At 37.2% G+C, this 6,659-nt stretch overlaps 1 long non-coding RNA gene across 2 annotated transcripts; it reads right to left on the reverse strand.

The window, feature by feature from the left end:
* Window positions 1-1,396: 1,396 nt before the first annotated feature.
* LOC146573343 (uncharacterized) lies at window positions 1,397-5,751 on the reverse strand. 2 transcript variants are annotated; one of them, XR_014892809.1, is made up of 5 exons: window positions 5,509-5,751; window positions 4,745-4,810; window positions 4,244-4,399; window positions 3,699-3,791; window positions 1,397-3,401 (listed from the first exon to the last, which is right to left on the reverse strand). It is a non-coding gene; the product is annotated as an uncharacterized LOC146573343 (long non-coding RNA). The 2 variants fall into 2 exon arrangements; XR_014892810.1 differs by lacking the exon at window positions 5,509-5,751 and adding an exon at window positions 5,353-5,502.
* Window positions 5,752-6,659: the final 908 nt, after the last annotated feature.

Consider the following 6,659-nt stretch of genomic DNA (forward strand, 5'->3'; position numbering starts at 1 on the left):
AGAAAGTATGTGATAGGGTGACAGGACAATAAGACAATGGTGAGGTGTGCAGTAGGAGTGACAGATGGTTCATGGAGCCCCTCATTGTTGCACCGGTGATGGACAGACTGACAGTTGAGGTCAGGCAGGACTGTCCATGGGTGATGATGTTCACAGATGATACTGAGCTGCAGTGAGAGTAGGGAGCAGGTGGAAGAGAGCCCCGAGAGGTGGAGATAAGCTCTGGAGAGAAGAGGGATGACTGCGAGTGAGAGGTTAATATTGAATTTACCATATCTGAACAAACTGAACAGTGAATTCATCCCTGGAGGCAAACAGGTCTACTTCAGTGTAGCCACCGTTTGCCTCGGTGGTAATATTTTGGAAAAATATAAACTAGGTTTATAAGGTCATCAATTCATTTGTTGGAACTTCTTGCCATCTTAATGCACCTGAGGCCATCTTGTTTGTGTGTGTGTGTGTGTGTGTGTGTGTGTGTGTGTGTGTGTGTGTGTGTGTGTGTGTGTGTAAATATAAGTAATGGCACCTTTAACTACAGTAGTAATCAACACCATTCAAGAACCATTCAGTTAAAAGAAACAGCAGTCCATCTTTATTTTAAGTCATCGAGTCCGTCATTATGTCAGAGTTATGCAGAAAAATGCAAAATTTTCCAAACTAAGGGGCTGATTGTGGACTCCAGTACAAAGCAGGTTAGGAATTAGGATTCCCTAAACATCAATGGCGCGCCAGTGGAGAGAGTGAACAGCTTCCAGTGCCTCTGTGTCCACGTCACTCAGGACCTGTCAGGGTCGCATAACACTCTGGTCAAGAAAGTTCATCAGCATCTCTTCTATTTGCCACTGAGGGTGCTTAAGAACTTTTACTCCTGCATTGAGAGCATCCTGACGGGACACATCTGCACCTGGTATGGGAACAGCACCAAGCAGGACTGACGAAATCTTCAAAGACGTCTGAGCTTCCTGACCTGAGTCTACACTAAGCAGTGCAAGACCACAGCCAGGAAGATTATGAAAGATCTCTCCTACACTCAAAAAAATGAAACGTTGACTTTAATTAAAATTATTTTGTCAACAGGTTCCACGAAATTGAATTATGTTAGTTTAAAGCAAAAATCTTTAGTTCATCTAATTTAAAAAAACTACTTAAGATTAACAAGACATATTTAAGACTAACTAAATCAAGTTATGTTGTATGAACATAGATGATATATTTTCAGGTTAGATAGTTTAGATTAGTTACTTCAACACATTTCTTATTTGTGGCAGTAAAATGTTAAATTTAAGTTAGATTAATTCAAATATTATATTTTCAGCCACCTTGTGCTTTATTAATTAGTTTTACATAAATCTATTTTGTCAACAGGTTCCACACAAATGAATTAAGTACATCCAACTTATTTTTTAAAATTTCTTTTATTGCCAACACATTCAGTGAGCATTTGTGTAAACCCAGTCCAAAATAAAACACAACAGCTCATTAGGGTTAGTAATTAACAGTATGTAGACAGATGCAACATCAAGACTTTAAATTAAATGTCTGTATCTACCAGAAATAGAAGAAAAAAAAAAAAAAACACATTGAAGATCACATAACACATTGATAAGATGACACTTGAGTTATGCACATGTGATGCTAGTAAGGTCTGTGAGTGTTTTTTTCTTTTAGTGTCTAAAATGGATAGCAAAGTTGCTATTTGCAATGATTGCTTAGGGTCAGTCCAGTAACACAATGCCAATGAAGTGCTTTCCTTTAACAATGCAAAGTGAAGTGTCCACCTCAACAGCCACAATTAAAAAAAAAAAAAAGTAACAACAACAACAACAACAATAATAATAAATAGTCCACTGATATTAGCAATCAAAGAAAATTACATCACCATCCCAAATAAAACTTTAACAAAACATGCCAACATTATGGTCTAACAATAAAACAGCTTGTCAGCGTTCAGTTTTTTTGCAACAGCACAGCAGTAACCATTTAACACTCGCCACTGTCAACATTTATTTTACCAGTGTTTGGGCAAAAAACTTCAGATGGAAACATTTTAACATGGAAACAATTGTTCGTCTTTAAAAGTCCACAAAATATACATTCATCCTGCATTCCCAACTTGGATGATCTGATATCCTCGTGTTGGTGTTGTTCCCAGACCATCATGAAAATGTTGTTCCAGGTTCAACATTGCAAGTGACCAATCACATTGTTGTGACGTTATTCTATTCCAAGCCATTCGTGCATTTATGAAATTCCAATGTTGCAAGGACAATATCAATTCTGCTTACTGTTTATTAAAGGGTTACGGTTAGGGTTAGGGTCAGTTGATCGGCGGACAGAGGCGGTTTCACGCAGCTTAAGTACAGTTTTTTGTTTTACGCCGGTTTTTCCCGAAGTCGCAAAAGTATGACGTCGCAACATTCTGATTGGTCACTTGCAATGTTGATCCTGGAACAACATTTAGTATGATGATCTGGGAACAACACCAACACGAGGATATCAGATCAACCTCCTAACTTACCCTTAATTTTAGTATGTATTGCAATTACCTTTACAATGCACACAATGTAACACAAACTGAATATGAACATATTTCCACCTCATAACAATATGCCTTGAACGCTAATATACACACCACCCTTCAACATTTCTGGTGCAGTATCATCTCTCAATTAAATCCTTTAAATCTCAATACTTTTGATTGTCTCTTAGCTTTCAGTCTTGAGGTTAACTGAGATTCAGTGCCTATATCCCACCCATTAAGAGTGCACATGCAGAGGCCAGGTCTTCCAGGTCATGCAGGACACACTAGATGGTTATACCCACTGTAGGGTAATTTCCAATAAACCAAGTTCAAAAAAGAAGAGTCTATGGCTGACGCGTGTTCCTGGTTTCCAAAAGAAATGCTTCCAGTTGCATTATGATTTGAAGACTGTTTATTTATTACAAACGGAAGATGTAACAATGAACTCCTTCCTAAAAAGCATGAAAGTTCCAAAAAATAGCAGTTATCCAGAACTAGCTGTGCACACGGTCAGAAAACCGTGAGACTCCTAACCTCTCTGTCCATGCTCCTCCCCTTCCCTCTCACACAGGGTTTCATGCTACTATTGCACTTACATAATTAAAGTGAGAGGTACCCCCTTTTAGGTTCCAATCCCAAAACAGTGACTTAAAATTACTTTATGTAAACACATATATTTTCACATTTATTAATCCTGAAAAGATGACTTATGTAATGAATCTATGAATTATAAAACAAACATGAACTCAATCGTAAATAAAAATATAAAGCAGACGTCTGGCGCTTACACCCACATCGGCTGGAGGAGTGCTGGCATCAGCTCTTTCGATGGTAAAGATAGCAAGGGTAATTTGTTCCAGCTCCCTCTGAACAGCTGTAGCTTAGACACAAAAACATAGAAAAATGGCATCCAGTTTTAAAAAAAGAAAGAAAAAGGGCCAAAGCTACCCTTTAATGACGTAAACACAATATTAGGAACATGCACCCCAGTGCGCCACTATTTTAGACTACAGATTCAACGATAAATATAAATAGTTTGGGTATACAAGAAGATTTCCCAAAACATTTAAACAGGTTCCATGCAAATTACAACAACAACAACATTACAACATGCAACAACATTAGTTATTCAAAATTTGGTTTAATACAGATAAAAAACTAAACTAAAATTACCAACCAATTATTCTTTGAAGAGGATGCTTGGGTCTTCATTCAGGTAAAAAGGTAGTGCCCTGAGGACACACTCCCTCCCCTTTTCAATGGTTTCCTTCTGTAGAGAGTGGCAGAGATACAGGAAGAGAAAACAGATATACTTTAGGATGACAGAAACTCACATTATACGCAAAATGAATGACATATCCACTGCACAGATAGACATGTACACAAGACCAACTAATCATCACATGGACATGAATAGTTAACCTGTTGGGCAGGGTTTCCACCACATTAGATATGTCCATAATGGAGGTAAAGACAAACTAATACATCATCTTTTTTGCATTCAAAACATAACATAAAAACATTCACTTCTGGTTTAACCTAAATCAAGGGATCAGATTTTACATATGTTTAGGTAATTTAAATTTTCCAACGTTTTGAGTACCAAACTTTGTCTTGCTTAATATAAATGTAAGTGCACTGTGCAGCTACCATACACTAGCTGTTTAAATTTGAAAATGATCTTATTAGCCATAATATTTTGCTACCAACAGAATAACGCACCTGTGTGGCTGGGGCCAAAGTTTGTCTAATTTTCTTCCCTGCAACGCCTCCTTTTTTCTTGAAGACTTTTATGAGCTGGTCAGTGTATTGGTCAAGTTGTGTAAAAAGCCTTGGAACATGTGCAGCAGTAGTAATCCTCACATATTCTGCTTCCACCTGAAAATATGTCAACAAACACAACATACTGTACTGTAAATATACATACTATATGTACACATATACAAACTAAAACTAATGTAGAAAGACCTCATTAAAGCTATAATTTTAACACAAACATTTACACAAAATGCTAATGGAGCCATTACAGCTTTTATTGTTATTTATCAAGTTCCAAAAAATATTGATCACAGCTGATCTGAAAAGAATTTCATGCCTAAGGCCCTTGAACTGCAACCTTTACCATGGTTCAGATGTGGAGAAGAAATAACAGGGGCATGGGTCACAAAAGAAAACTTAACTTATAAAACAGTTTTGTTTTTAAAAGTATAACAGTTCACATACCACATACAAGCTCAGCAATACCACATACACCACATCAGTATAGGAGGGAGCAGGTAAAGGCAGGATCTGAGATTTATAAAGAAAAAAAAAAATTAATTCCTTAATTTCAAGAAGCAAATTATTGTTTGAATTACAACTAAATAAAATACTACTCAGAAGAAAAGCAAGAGATTGACACTGCCATGTACTAACTTTCTATAGAAGCAATTATCACCAGGTCTGTCGACCTCCATTGTCTGTCCACTCATATGTCTTGAATAATTTTATTAAAAAAATTAAGTGTGTACTTTCACAAACTGTAATTTATAACTACATTGATATGTATAACTCCGCTAGGAAACATGCTGTATTTACAGACCATTTTTACATAATACAGATTACTGATAGAGCAGAACAATGGTGTCACAGTGGCTTTCGCCCTTGACTTTTTGGATTTTAAATGTCACTTTATGCTATCCTTGCTATCCTATTCGATATTTCCGACTCTCGGATTACAGAAAAGGAATCCCAAGAAAGCAAATGGAAAAATAACCCCTTGAAAGAATAACCCCATGAACCCCTGTAGCTAATCCCTTAATAAAACAAAAAACAATAAAAATGTTTCTTACACAGTCCACAAAATAAGCATGTCCAGGACCCAGTAAAACTAATGTAAAACAAGCACACGCAAACGATATAACATGTCTTGTAAGACAAACGCAAAATATAACCATGCTGGACATATAGATACTACACAACATAGTCAAAGAAAAAAGTGGTCTTACCTCTCAAAGAAACAGCAGCTTGGCGCCAAAACAGCCTTTTTCAGTTAAATTTGAAGTCTTGCGCATGAGCAGGCACAAGCCGTGAAACCTTCTTGTTCTGCGCGGTTTCATTACAACTGTTTTTGCATTACTGCCACCTTGTGGATATACAAGGTATATCGATCCTAATTGACTTAACTTAAATGTTATGCGATCAAGTAACACATTAGTATTATGTACGTTGAATAATAGACACAATTACGTAGAATTGATTAGAAAAACATATGTTAACTTAACAAAAACATATATTTTAAGTAAAATGAAAATAAATAATTAATATACACTGAACAATCCACCTCATTCATTTTTTTGAGTGTATCCCGACTCTTCTTACTGTTGAGGTCTGGGAAGCACTTCCTCTCCCTTGAGGCCAAAACAGAGAGAATGAGGAGGAGCTTCTTCCCTCAGGCTAGTGTTATGATCCAATGTTGTCAGTGTTTTGTTTTATGCGTGACTCCTCCCACCAGAGGATTGCTGTGGGTTTTTTCCCCTTTCTCTTTTAGGAGTTGGACACCTGGGCGTGCCTTCAGAGTAGTTGGGTGGAGTCTCTTCCTATCCTTGGTTTGGATAATTGGATAATCACCTCCAGTTTTTAACTACCAGATGACAGCCACCTGGCCCCCTCTCTCCTAACCTCCACCATCCAACAAAGAACCTGTGTTTTGAGTCGTTGCTGTGTAGCGTTTCTTTGACAAAGTGATTTGCAAGTATAACCTCGGGTGTGTGTGTCTGGCGTTAGTACCTCAATTTTGTAAATAGCTGTAAATAGATTTGTAAAGTAGCAATTGCGTATTTTGTTCACCTAGTATATATTCTTCACTGCAGCAGCTTAGTAGGCGTGAGAAGCCATTTTTGTTGATTAAGTTTTCTCCTGTTTTTCATTTAGAAAGTTAGGTAAGTGAATTATCTTTTGTTTGGCTTTCTTTTTGTGTAGGAAAGCATAGGGACCATTAGGGAGTTTTGTTTGTTATTTTTGGCACTGCTCACTGCTGAAGAAAATAAATGGCTGCTTAGCACTTTAAGAAGATATTGTGGTTGGTGTTCTTGCTTGGGGTGGTGGTTGAGTGGGCCAACTTCTTGTTGCATTCAATACTCGCCTAGACTAAGAACGT

Source organism: Mchenga conophoros, linkage group LG6 (genome assembly GCF_057382185.1).
Source record: "Mchenga conophoros isolate Kocher_MC1m ecotype Shallow Benthic linkage group LG6, M_conophoros_male_GT1.1, whole genome shotgun sequence".
In the NCBI taxonomy this organism is placed as follows: domain Eukaryota; kingdom Metazoa; phylum Chordata; class Actinopteri; order Cichliformes; family Cichlidae; genus Mchenga; species Mchenga conophoros.